The sequence below is a fragment of the Pelophylax lessonae genome (genome assembly GCF_965119305.1).
Source record: "Pelophylax lessonae genome assembly, chromosome: 2".
Taxonomy (NCBI): Eukaryota; Metazoa; Chordata; class Amphibia; order Anura; family Ranidae; genus Pelophylax; species Pelophylax lessonae.
Genome location: NC_138769.1, coordinates 231,028,848 through 231,043,154, shown reverse-complemented (window position 1 = coordinate 231,043,154; position 14,307 = coordinate 231,028,848). Strand labels below are relative to the sequence as shown.

Genomic DNA, 14,307 nt, shown 5'->3' with positions numbered 1-14,307 from the left:
TTACTGTTCGGGATCTGACAGCTCGGAACTCAAAAGTAATCAAAGCTCAGCTGTCAGGAGTCTGCACAGGGGATGACCAGATATATGTAGCTACACAAAGAAACTGGGACCAAGCAATGTATAATGAAGTAAATTTATTAAAGGCAAGCAAAAGGAAATGCACACACAAGTATATAGTGAACACAAAACAAGTGACCCACACCCAAAAAACTGAAGTAACTGAAACCTAACAAACCAACTATATAATATATACAAATGAGGGACAGAGGGAATAGGGAATACCAGGGATGCAAGGAAGCCAACTAGGTTTGGAGGCTGACTGAGTACCTCGCCACCAGGGTCCAAAAACTGGCTGGGTTCCCTGCCGGTCATATTCCTGAGGAGGCACAACACCGAAAGCCTATACAAATGAGGGACACGGGTAACAGGGAATACCAGGGATGCAGGGAAGGGGGGATTCAGGATTGGGTACAGGAATGAGAGGAGCAAGAGTAAAGCAGCAGGGTACAGGATGCAAGCTTGTGCATTCTGGCATTCAGAATCTGGCAGCAAGAAAGACAATCAAAACCCTGACGCAAGGTGTGTTAGTAAAAACAGGCTTAAGTACACTCACAAGCTGGGACCAGGTGGAGCTGATTGCAAGAATCTGCTTGCTGCTGGGAAACATTGGAACTACAGTTTACCACCCCGGGAACCACAGTGCCCCTAGCAGGTGAACCAGTTCTTGACATGAGGGCTTCCAGGTTCTGAATTTGCAGAAGACATTGGATCACCATCCTGACTGTAACTTTGGTGGCCCAGGGCTCCCAGAGGCAGTTGGAAATCCCAGAAAGCAAGGAAAGGTTTATAATTGGACGGGGGAGGGCAAGTATTTACTCCTGTAAATGTGATAGGACAGCTATAACACTGTTTAGATCACTTTCAACTTACAGCCCTAAGCCTGCTGATTAAATCAAAAACACGCTTATTTAAACACTTTCCTTGCGATTACGTTTGGTACATTCATTGGCAGCAAAGGGGTTAAAAGACAAGTATCTGTATACCTCTGAGGGGAAAAAATGTAATGTTTTGCTACTGCACGTCTTTCTAAATTTAAATGTTTAGTGTCATTAGCCATGGGGAATAAATTATATACTACATTTCATTCTAAGAAAATATGCATAACCACTGGAGAAACAAAACAGAAGCTGCAAGGAGAAACCAACCCCTTTGTAAGCTTAGCCAGGACTAGGCCATCTTCCTAACCCATGTGCCAGATAAGTACGGAAATCAGAGTACACATCTAAAGGGATTCCTAAATCCTTCCATGTCAATTCTGCTGTGAAGAAGTTCTGTTGTACAGATTGCTGTACAGGCTGTCTGTAAACTGCAGACCACCGAACATAAAAAAGACAAGTTTATCCTGGCTAGGACTTGTAATGCCTTCTTCATTTGACATTTAGCTGTCCATCCATTGTGTATGCCATTGTGCATGAGTTAATAAGCTGGAAGTATCTTCAGTGGATTATAATGCGAGGATTTCTGGGAGGTGACATTGTCAGCAAACATACCCCTTATCACTGATTTCAGTGTCAGCAATAATAACCAAATCTTCATTGGTGTCAGTGGCAGCATCAGCAAAAATAACCCCCCTTAAAGTTGAGAGGGTAAAGTTACTCTCTCTCCATATTATTCTTCAAGGCAGAACAACACCCAGAAATTCTGCAATTTTCCTGTGAGGCAAGCCTGTTTACATGCCCTCTAGGAGATGCATTTTCATGCAGGCTGGTCTCACAGTACTCCAGAACTGAGCAATGCTCCCACGTCATTATGCAAGTGCCTCATAGTCCTGAAAGAATGCCTGCCCCTTGCCACTGCTGGAAGAAGAAGCTACAGTGACATCAAGGAACTGGCAAGAAGTCTATGGGAAAAAAGATAAGTATAGGCGTAAGAAAAAAGAATACCAAGGGGGGGTGGGGTAAGGTGGGTGGCGAAGGGGATCTAAAATTCCTGGAGTTCTTCTTTAATTGGTGTCAGTATTAGCAACACCACCAACCCTTCCACTTGATAAATAAGATTTCCAAAGCAGTCAGCCAGCATTTTCAAATGAATGTCATTAGTGCCAGCTTACATATTTTATTCAGTTCAGATTTCTTTTTCCAGCGGTATTATCTCCCTCACAAACACTAATTACAAATGCTTTCGTTGCAGGAAAATATCATGCACAGATCTTAAAAAAAAAAAAAACTTTTGAGAATAATTTTTGATGTATAAAATGAATGGCTACCCATCATCTGGAAGTTATCCATATAAGACCTACGGTATATCTGTACCTCTATTTATAGAGACAATAATATTGCATATATTTCTGATTATATACTCTAATAGAAACAAAGGAAAGCCAGAGATTGTTGTCCCCAAATGAACAATCTCAAGGGAAGGGGGGAAAAGGGAGAGGAATGGTTGGACTTTTACGATACCTCGATTCAAAAACATTCACATATATTTAAAATATACAAAATTGTATTTAATGCAACATATTGTGTTTAACCACTTAAGCCACGGAAGATTTTACCCCCTTCCTGACCAGGGCCTATTTTGCGATTTGGCACTGCGTGACTTTAACGGACAATTGCGCGGTCGTGCGATGCTGTACCTAAACTAATTTGGCATCCTTTTTTTCCCACAAACAGAGCTTTCTTTTGGTGGTATTTGATCACCTGTGTGATTTTTTGATCATGCGCTATAAACAAAAAAAGAGCGTCAATTTTGCAAAAATAACAATATTTTTCAAATTTTTTATATGAAATTCCCCCCAAAAAAAATGTAAAAATCAAAATTTTTTAACATTTTCGGCCAATTTGTTTTATGCTACATATGTTTGGTAAAAAAAATAGCAAAAAGCGTATTTTGAGTGGTTTGCGCAAAAGTTATCGCGTTTACTAACAAAGGGAAAGATTTTTGTCATTTTTGTTGTTTTTTTTTTAACACGTAATGGCGGCGATCTGCGATTTTTTTTGCGGTACTGCGACATTGCGGCAGACAGATCGGACCCTTGACTGACATTTTTGACACTTTTTTGGTTACCAGTGACATTTCTACAGTAATCAGTGCTATAAATATGCACTGTTACTGTAAAATTACACTGGCAGTGAAGGGGTTAACTTTTTTTGAGAGGGAGGGGCTATGTGTGTCCCTAGGGGCGTGATTCTAACTGTGATTGGCTGTGGCTTGAGATGTATAAACAGTGATCAACGGTTCTACATAGTAGAACCGTATGATCATCATTCATACACCGGGGAGAATGACAGGCGGCTTGTTTACATTAGCCGCCTGCCTTTCTCCCTCTCCACCGACGATCGCAAGTGACCGGCGGACGATCGGGTCCGCCGGTCACACGCGCGGGGAGGTCCGTGACCGCGCGGGAGCGGGAGCGCGCCTCCGACGGCGCGCGCTCGCTCCTGAGACCCTCACAGGCTAGCGACATAGACCTACGTCGCTCTGCCTGTGAGGGGCTGACTGCTGCAGTAAATATACTGTGAGCAGTCGGCAAGTGGTTAAAAAAACAGACCAATCGCCAACAGCAAAACATTACATATCAATGCAGATAGATGCTTATTGATCAAAACAGAGTGCAGAAGTTCAAGATTATGCATATATTCCTCAACATGTTGCGCGGGGACCATCCGCTTCTTCAGGAGTATATTGATATACGCATTCTCTATAAATAATAACAACATATAGGTGAGTGATTCCCAAAAGAAAGTAAATATATAAATAAAACACTATATATGCTGCGGACAAGGGGTTTGGGGTGTGCACTAGTACTCGTTATATCTCCTTTTTGGATCTCATGATTACTAAAGCACCTGATGGAACTGTTACTACTGATCTTTTTCATAAACCTACTGCCGGCAACACTTTTTTGCACGCAACTAGTGCACAACCCAAACCCCTTGTCTGCAGCATATATATTGTTTTATTTATATATTTACATTCTTTTGGGAATCACTAACCTATATGTTGTTATTATTTATAGAGAATGCGTATATTAATATCCTCCTGAAGAAGCGGATGGTCCCCGTGAAACATGTTGAGGAATATACGCTTAATCTTGAACTTCTGCACTCTGTTTTGATCAATAAGCATCTATCTGCATTGATATCTAATCTAATGCTGTTGGACGATTGGTCCGTTTTTTAACCACAATATGTTGTATTAACCTCCCTGGCAGTCTGATTATGTCAGAATTTTTGTGCTAAAATATTCTTAGGAATAACCCACTTAAATCTGTCCAATCAAGAGTCTATTAGACAAAGTATGATAAAGTTTGAAACACTAAATCATAAAATTATAATATAATAATAATACATTTTATTCAATAATATAATCAAACCAAAAACAATGAAATGTGTACAAACAAGGGGTGCGATGTTACTAGTCACTGTAAAAAAGGTTTAGTAAACATCTCAGGTATGAAAGATTTTGAAACATGTGACTGAACAAAGTATGACGTCACAATCGGAACAATAGAATCTGGCTTCTTTTCTTATTTTCCTTCCACTGTCATCTCTATTCGAGCAACAAACCACGCACATCCTTGTAGGTGCTGACTTTTTCCCAGTTGGTGGGATGTAGTCCATGAAGTGACGACCAATCAGGCATTCGGGGTTGACAACACCAACAGCATAACGTCCAGATCTGTTCACAGCCATTGATGGTGCTTTTGTGACTCAGAAAGATTTGTTCGGCAACTTTCCAAATAAAGTCTGCATGAATCACAGGCTTGTCACTCTTTTTTTGAGCAGAATATATGCATTCCACAAGCATTGCTCAAGAAGATGTCTTTGCTGCTTCCTCGTAGCTGGGTATAATGTCATTGCTTGGTCGGCTCTGGGACACCTCCCATGGTGTTGTTGTAGTCTATCACTACTTGTGGCTTCATGACTTCTTTCCCACCTTTTGTGCGTACCATAACAGTGGAGGTGTTATGCACTGTACTCATTAGGCACACATCTTTCTTGTCCCTCCATCGCAGTGCCATAATTTTGCCTTTCTGCCAGGCAACCATTTCTCCTGTCTTGAGCTTCTTTTTGCCAAACATTAACGGCATGTCGCGCCGGTTCGCCCTTACGGTTCCATAGGCATCAGTTTTGTTGTGCAGTAGAACCTCCTAAAGTTCAGGAGATGTATAAACGTTGTCCATTGTTACACAATAGCCCTGATTTAGCAATGGCTCAATTAGTGAAAGAACAGAGGATGTTGCCATTCCATAATTACTGTATTTTTCATCAAATTTTGTTCATTTTCCAGTGTATATCACTGAATTCCAAATGTAGCCAGTTGACGATTTGCATAGCATGTAGGATTTTACGCCAAATCATGCCCTCTTTGATGCAATGTATTGCACCCAGCTGAGCCTTCCCTTGTAGGCCATTAGACTTTTATTTATGCTGATGTCTCTTTCTGGCACATAGCTCCTTTGGAAATTCTGAAGAATCATTTGATATACTTCCCAATTTTTTTTAGTTTTGGTGCAGGATGAGAAGTTTCATCAAATTCTTTATTATTTTGAAAGTGGAGATATTTCATTATGAGGGGAAATCTGTATTCTGACATGACCGTGCCAAAGAATGGAGTGGTAAGTAATGTATTGGTTGTCCAATACCACTTCTGCAGGGGTTTCCCCACCACTCCCTGAAGAATTATTAGGCCCAGAAATTTCCAAAGGTCATCTTTGGTCACTGGTTCCCACTTTCTGCATATTGCAAACCTCCAATGCATAGCGCATTGTTGCTCTCTGTACCGGTTGGTCTCGGTAACTATTTTTTCAATAACCTCATCGGTCAAAAATAATTGTAGGTATGCCAAGGGGTTGTCATGGTCAACGTCAACTCTCATACCAGGAGCTCCTGTAAATGGGAATCTTGGGGGCACTGCCTGATCCATACTGCAGTCAATAGAGCACCAAGTCCGCACATCGCTGAGCTCAGTCGCAGAATTGACGCTGTCATCCCTTTCCGTAACTGATGATGAATTTTCCCACGAATCGCTTTCGCTCAGTTCTTCAAGTAACTCAGTTTCGCTGTAGCTGTAAGTTCATCTAAAAGTACTTTTGCGCAAAAAGAATGCTTTTTGGACGCCAAGGCCGTTCTCAATTTTCCAGGCGCAAAGAACTGGAAAAGCACAGGCAAGGCACTGGAAAAGTCAACAGGTGAATTCCTGAGGTGAAATGCCTTCATACGGTGTAATCCATTAGGATAACATCTTTGTATCATGTCATTTGTTGTTTTTACTTTTTTGAAATTGCTGCCGGTTCCACCCCCCTGCGTCGCAACGCTCGCAGGGAAGGGAACCGGAAGACAGTTGCCGGCATCTGCTGAACACACAGCGGAAGGACAGCGGGAGGATGGCTGGAGGACGGCAGGGGATTGCAGAGGAAGGTGAGTTTTATTGTGGGGTAATCCCGAGTGTGGCTCGGGGGTTACAGCTTTTGGTACTCTATATTAACCCCGAGCCACACTCGGGAATACCGCTAGGGAGGTTAAATAACATTTTGTATATTTTAAATATATGTGAATATTTTTTAATCAAGGTACCGTGAAAGTCCTATCATTCCTCTCTCTTTTCCCCCCTTCCCCTGAGATTGTTTATTTGGGGACAACAATCTCTGCCCTTCCTTTATTTCTATTAGACGCTATTTTGGATGTTTGTACCTATTATCCCTCTTATTTACCTCAGGCTCATTGTTTCTTCTGATTATATACTGTAATGTTGTAACCACATTAGAGCCTCATGGAATTTGCCTGATGTACAACCCCAGTTCCAAAAAAGTTGGTGCGTTGTGTAAAATCTACATTAAAACAAACATGATTTGCAAATCTCATACACCCTCTATTTTATTCACAATAGAAAATAAAAAACATGTCTTAGGTTTAAACTGAGAAAATGTGCAATTTTAAGAAAAAAAAGGTAATTTTGAAATTGATTGTAGCAACACGTTTAAAAAAAGTTGAGAAAGGGCCATGGTTGCCATGGTGTAACATCCCCTTTTCTTTTAACAACACTCAGTAAACATCTGAGAACTGAGGAGACCAGTTGCTGGAATTTTGGGAGAGAAATATTGTCCCATTCTTGCCTGATATAGGATTCTATCTGCTTAACAGTTCTGGTTCTTCTTTATCCTATTTTTCATTTCAAGATGTGCCAAATATTTTTAAAAGGTATGGACTGCAGGTAGGTCAGTTAAGGGACCAACTCCTTTGCTACAAAGCCATGCTGTTCTAATAAATACAGTATGCGGTTTAGCATTGTCCTGCTGAAATATGCAAGGCCTCCCTGAAAAAGAATTTGTTTGGATGGGAGCATATGTTGCTCTAAAACCTGGATATATCTTTCAGCATTGATGGTGCCTTTCCGGATGTACAAGCTTCCAATCCATACGAACTAATGCACCCCCATACCATCAGAGATGCAGGCTTTTGAACTGAGCACTGATAACAAGCCAGGAAGGTCCCACTCCCTTTCATTCTGGAGGACACGGCGCCCATGGTTGCCAAAAAGAACACACAACAGTTTTCCATTTTCCGCTTTAAATGAGCTTGGCCTAGAGAAGACGACACCATTTTTGGATCGTGTTCAGATATGGCTTCTTCTTTGCATGAAAGAGCTTTACCTTGCATTTTTGGATAGCAGGAACAACTGTGTTCACAGATGGTGGTTTTTGGAAGTATACCTGAGCCCAAGCAGTAATGTCCATCACAAGTTCATGCCTATTTTTAATGCAGTGATATATGATGGCCCGAAGATCACAGGCATCTAATATTGCGTTTTGGCCTTGTTCAGAGATTTCTCCAGATTCTCTGAATCTTTTGATGATATCATATACTGATGCTATATTTAAAAAAAAAAACCTGGCTGAGCGGGCCTCCGCCTGCCCAGCTCCATCACTGATTGACAGGGCTCTATGCATGGAAAACTACAAGGTCCGGCAGCCTTTGTGGCTGTGCAGCGCCATGGAAGTTCATTCATGCTTCCTGTCTCATTGTATCTGCTTACCCATACGGCATGTACATGCAAGCAGAAACACTGTCAGGTCTGCATGACACCAGCGATCTGCTGATTGCTGTGCAATGCTTTACAGACTCCAATAAAATATTAATAAATGCACAATTTTTAGCTGCAAAAAAAAATTGGATTTTTGATTTACTGTAAAATCCATTTCTCTGATATTCATTGATGGACACAGCTCCTTTAGGATTCTTGATCATTTGGTTATACTGCCCCCTCCAGGAGTCGGACACTAGGCATAAAAAATAACTTGACCATACCTATGGGCAGTGCCAGGAGGTATACTCCCCCTATTTGTACTCAGTTTTTTTACAAGCAGTGTCAGAAGTATTACAACTCCATAGAGGGGTCAGGTGCTGTGTCCGCCAATGAACATCAGAGAAATGGCTTTTACAGTAAGTCAAAAATCCCATTTTCTCTTTCGTTCATTGATGGACACATCTCCTAAGGATTCTTGACCATTGGGACGTCCCAAAGCAGTGTCAAACATGAGAAGTGGGAAAAGCAAAAAAATTACCAAGGCTAAACATTAGCCAACCTGGTAACAGGTGCTCAACAAAAAACAACTGGAGCCCACCTAAACATTTCTCCCCCAAAGAGGGAACAGACCCTCTAAACAGCAGCCTGCAAACCTTGCGGCCAAAGGAAGCATCTACAGATGTCAACACATCCACTCCACTAGATTTTTGTAAGAAGTGTGCACCGACGACCAGGTGGTCATCTTGCAACCTGCATCACCGATGCCTGATGACGAAAGACCCAGGAAGCACTAAGCACCCAAGTAAAGTGTGCTGTTATAGGGAAAGGAGGAACCTGACCCTTAATAGAATAGGACTGAGTCACTGTCTGTCTGACCCATCTTGAAATGGTCACAGAAGTACACAGTCCTGTTCTTGGCCCATCCGTGAAAACAAATAGTAAGTCTGACTTCCGAAAAGACTCCGTAGCTGCCAGGTACACCCGAATCACCCGCACCACATCCAGGGCAACGCAATTTCCTTAGGATGTTTAGGCCTGGGGCATGGGGAAGGCAACACAACATCTTCATTTAAATGGAAATTAGAGGCTACTTTAGGAAGGAACGACAGACAGGGGCAAGAACCACCTTATCTTTGTGGACCACCAAGTAGGGATGCGACAAAACAATGTCAACAGCTGTGAGCAGAGGTGATAGCCACCAAAAAAGGCAACCTTCTGAGACAGCGTAAGCAGGGGAATCTCCCGAATATTTGCAAAGGGAGGCTTCTAGATGACTGAAAGCGCCAAGTTCAGATTCAAAGGTGGTAGAGGAGAACGCATCTGTGGAGTCAAATTTTGAACCCCTTGAAGAAAGGTATGCACCAGGGAGTGCATGGCCAGGGGCCATAGAAAGAATACCGCAAGGCTGACACCTGGACCTTGCTGGCCAATTGCTGTTCAACTGAGAAAAAACGAGGATGAACACCAAGTGACTCACACCACAAAATTCTTCCCATGTACGATGGTAGATCTTCCTAGAGGTAGATTACCTAGCCTTCAGCAGCGTCGGAAACACCGACCCAAGCAAACCTCCATCCCTCAGCACCTGGCTTTCAATAGCCAGGTCGTCAAAGCCAGAGACTGCAAAGCAGGATGGAAGATCAGCCCTTGGGACAGCAGATCCTCTCCGAAAGGCAGCGTCCAAAGGATGTCGGCGACCCATCACACCAGGTCGGCGAACCAAGATCAACGAGGCCAGTCCAGGGCCACTAGAATCACCTGAATCCCTTTGGCCTCAATCCTGCGTAAAAGCCACAGTAGAAGCTCGAGAGGGAGGAAAGTGTAGATCCAACTATACTGGCCCCACAGGTCCACCAGAGCCTCTGTGGCATCAGCCAGAGGATCCCATGACCTTGCCACATACGTCAGTACCTTTCTGTTGAGCAAAGATGCCAACAGATCCCCCGAAGACATATCTCATGAAATACGTCCAGGTAAAGGGACCACTCCCTTTGGTCCAATGCCTGCCGACTAAGATAGTCCGCCTGCCAGTTTTTCCACTCCTGGCATATGTACGGTGTTAAGGGCCAGAATGAAGCGTTCTGCCCATCAGTGGATGTCCGCTACTTCCAGTGCTGACAATACACCTTTTGTTCTGCCCTGGTAATTGACATAGGCCACCACCGTAGCATTGTCTGACTGGATTCGTATCAGGAGCCCCTGGAGACAATCTATCCAGTGATCCAGGCACAGCCTGATCACCCAAAGTTCCAAGACATTGATCGGTAATCTGGACTCTTCCAGCGTCCAACAACCCTGAGCATAGCTGAGTCCTAGGACACCTCCCCATCCAGACAGACTGGGATCTGTGGTGACCACTGGCCAAGACAAGGGGAGAAAGGCTTTCTCTGTTGAAGAGCTGCGGAACGAATCCCCCAACCAAGGACCCCCTGGGTGCCCGGCGCAGCCACAGCTGAATATCCAAGGACTGCAGACCCTCATCCCATTTCACCAAGAACTCCCTTGGAAGTGACCTTGTATGGAACTGTGCAAACTGAACTACCGCAAAGGTAGATACCATAAGGCCCAGCACCCGCATGCAAGTCCGGAGGGAGGACCACCTGCTGGACAGCAGTAGATGAATCACAGCATGCAACTTCTGGAGATTGTCCAGAGGAAGGAACGCTCTGGCTAGAGCTGAATCCAGAGTCAGACCCAAATAATTAAACTTTTTGGATGGAATAAGAGGAGACCTCCGGTAATTTAGAGGCCAACCAAACCCTTCAGGGTCTGTATAGTGATCCCTACGTGGTCCATCAGGGCAGCAGAGGACTCCGCTCACAGGAGGAGGTCTTCCAGGGAGCCCAGTACCGCAATCCCCCGCTGATGTAGCAACCCCAGAAGCGGGGCCAACACTTTGTGAAGACGGAGGCACGAACCAAGGGTTACACCATGAACTGGCAATGCTCCTTTCAACAAAAACGGCAGATGTGCTAGAGTCAGGGACACATTGGAATGTGCAGGGAAGCATCCTTGATGCCGATACAGGCAGAAGTCCCTGATGCAGGCATGCCACCACCGTACGAATAGACTCCATTCTAAACTTCTGTACCCACACAAGCAGATCAGAGCCCTAAGGTCTCAAATTGGACAAACATAGCCCTCTGTCTTTGGGACCAGGAACAGACTTGAAATAAACAACCCTGAACCATTCCGAGGAAGCTACAGATCATGCACCACCCCAAAAAGAGCTTGCAAACGGTCTGGTACACACATTGAAAGGGAGAACCTTTCTGAAGGGCAAGAACGAAACTGAAACTTGTAACAGCACAGTATCCCTTCGTGGACCCATTGGTTTATTTACCAAGGAGGTCCACTGGCACAGAAACCAACAAAAAATGCCCCACCACCCCAGGCACAGGTGGGGGCACACCTTCAAGCTGAAGGAACCTTGTCTGTGCATCTAACAAAAATCCTGCACTAAGCCAGTTAGATCAGGATCGTTTGGAAGCTCCCGGGGAGGACGTAAAAAAAATCTTTTGTGGCCCCAGAAATACGGGCCACGTCTGCAACGAGGTTCTCTTTCCTACCCAGACTGTGGAAGAAAGATACTCTTCCCCCCTGTGAGACTCTTCACAATGTCATCCAGGGTAGTCCCAAACAGCTGATCGCCTTGAAGGGGTAAGGCAGTCAAAGTTTCTTTAGAGGTCTTTAGAAATCAAGGGAGCCACGTCCAAATAGGAATTGCAGACAAACTGCAGCCCCTGGACCTACTGGTCCACCAAGGCAGGGGGAACCTGCTCACCCTCTAGGTCACAGAGTAAAAGCGAAGTCCACTCAGTTAGTGTTTGTGACACTAGGGCAATTGCCAGGACTGGTCTAAACATGGAGTCAGCAATATAAAACCTAATACCATCCATCTGCAAAGTCAGGAACTAGTGCGTCAACCAGCGCCTCTCGAGTCCAGCTACAGCTGTGAAGGAATCATCCTCACTAGCAAACAGGTCATTGAACGTGGCTACCAACCCCGTAGGGCGGGCATTATTGTAGTGACAGAGCCAGATTCAGGATCTGGTGACAGATGAGGCAGGGAAGAGCAGGGGGTGGGTGCCCTGGGAAACATAAACAAAAAAACCCAGAGGGGGCCGCCAACTAAGGCTCGCAAAGGGGGCCGCAGACTGAGGCCGCGCACAGAGGGCACCGATTGAGACCCTTCATAGGGGCGCCAACCGGCGATGCCCCTCCAAAGGGAATCATCGTCAGCATCCCCAACAGAGGAGGTTACAAAAAGAGCCCCGCCCACCGCCAGTGCTTCTCTGATGCGGGTAGTCCCGCAGACAGAATCTCCCCTAGGACCCCACAACACCTACAGGGATGGGCGCCCAAAAGCCTAATGGCGGCTACAGCTACCGGTGACCCATACCATCCCCGCAGCACCGCCTCTCCAAAAGGAGTGGCCTGGCTGCACGGCCTAGTAGGCCGCGGCCTAAATTTTTGGATGCCCGGCAGATGCAGATCGAGGGGACCTGGACTAATCAAGGGAGCGCTGTTAACAGCTAGGCCATCCAGAGGGGAGGGCGGGTGTAAGCACTGGGAGCAGCGGCTTCAGCTGCCCCAATAAGGCTTCTCCACAGAGTGTCTGGACAGAAGGCCGCAAAGGCCCGGCCTCAATTGCCGGCAGGTCTGGCCACGAGCAGCACCACAAGCAGCACCCACAAAAGCCCGGTCATCTGTTGCCCAGGCCTAACAGCAGAAAAGGTGAGCCCAAGGGAGACCCCCCAGCACAGACAGCCTTGAGAGTGGGGGGGTACAGTGCGCCCGCTAGATACCCAGGCCAAAAGGACAAGGGCATGTGGATAAACCAGGCCACGACCCCACCCTAGTGGGGGGGTGTTTGGGGGGGTTGGAGGTGAACCCCGGAGTGACCGATCACCCTAGGAAGTACCCGTGCCCCACTTATTGGCGCCCCGTTATATGTGCCCCGTGAGACATTTAACTCGCTGGCCTCCCCAGTCCTGGATGGGATCTGTCACCACCGACCTAGCGTGGAGCTGTGGTCTGGTTATTATTTTATTATACTATTTTTTTCCAATAAGTGAACTTATCCTTTAATCTATTGTCTAAGAACAGAAAGTAAAGAAACATCTGCTTAATTTGACACAGACAGCACACAAAACAAATAAAATAAATAAAAAAAAAAGAGTTGGCTTCAGCTAAACTGTACTTTAAGTCTTGTTTTCTTCCCATTCTCTAAACATAGCCTAATCAATAGAAAGGGATAGAAGAAAGTCCCTACTGTGGTCCCCCTGTCTCTTCTGGCCTATTTTGTCTCTCCTGTTCCTTTTGTGTCCTATACTCTCTGTCTGTATTTCTCCACTTTTTTGGGTACTTTATTTTCTTATCCCCTTGACGCTTCAGCTTGAACTGTATTATCAAGGGCATGTAAGGATTAGAAAAGGGCATGCGATAGTCAGAACCATGTAATTACATTTTTGCTTGTTCAATCCAGTGTGCTTTATAAAATACCTATTAAACCAATTTGTTTTTTTGTTTAAGGCTGTGGTTTACAAATACAGGCACATTCAAACCAATCATTTTATCAAAGACAAGTGAATATTATTAGATAAAATCCGTTTCCTTGAACGTGACCTAATTCGGTCACAAAACATATGAAGCATTATTTCCCTGACTGCTTTTTATTTTAATTTGCACACTAGATGTTCTTGTGGGGATTTACAACTTTTCTTCTTTCTTAGACTACAAAGAAAACATATTAGAGGAAAAAAAGGCTTATTTTTAATCTTTGCCATTAATGTTTTTGTGACATCAAATTAGAAGCCACATTAGTTAATTTTCCAAATTCAAATCTTCAGGATATAATTCGGAAAAAAGAAAAGGTCATTGCAATGAATAGGAAGCATATTTCTAGTTCTTCGGAAGAGAATCTATTAATACAGTGAAAATCATAATAGTGGCATATTCTACAGCGTATTCAGAAAGAGAAAAACATACATAAACCTTTACTTGTCAACAAGGGTGATTGCACACAGGCTGCGTTCTTGTGTGCTCTGTATCTTGTTCTGTCATTTCGTGGAAGAAAGGTTCAACGGAAAAAAGGGAATAAAAATGAACAGAAGTATAAAGAGAAACAGAAAGGAAAAGAAACCTAAAGGAAACCCATTGGTTTAGAAAAATGGGAGCTGCTATTTTTTACTTGTTTTTGAAGGTAGAAACTCCAGGACTGTCATTGGTATTTATATTTTTGTTTTTGCAACTGGTATGATTGCATTGTCGTGACCA

At 44.2% G+C, this 14,307-nt stretch overlaps 1 protein-coding gene across 1 annotated transcript in view; it reads right to left on the bottom strand.

Moving 5' to 3' along the window:
* PHTF1 (putative homeodomain transcription factor 1) overlaps positions 1-14,307 on the bottom strand; it is a 322,940-nt gene that overhangs the window by 216,189 nt on the left and 92,444 nt on the right. The gene's annotated exons all lie outside the window — the stretch shown is intronic.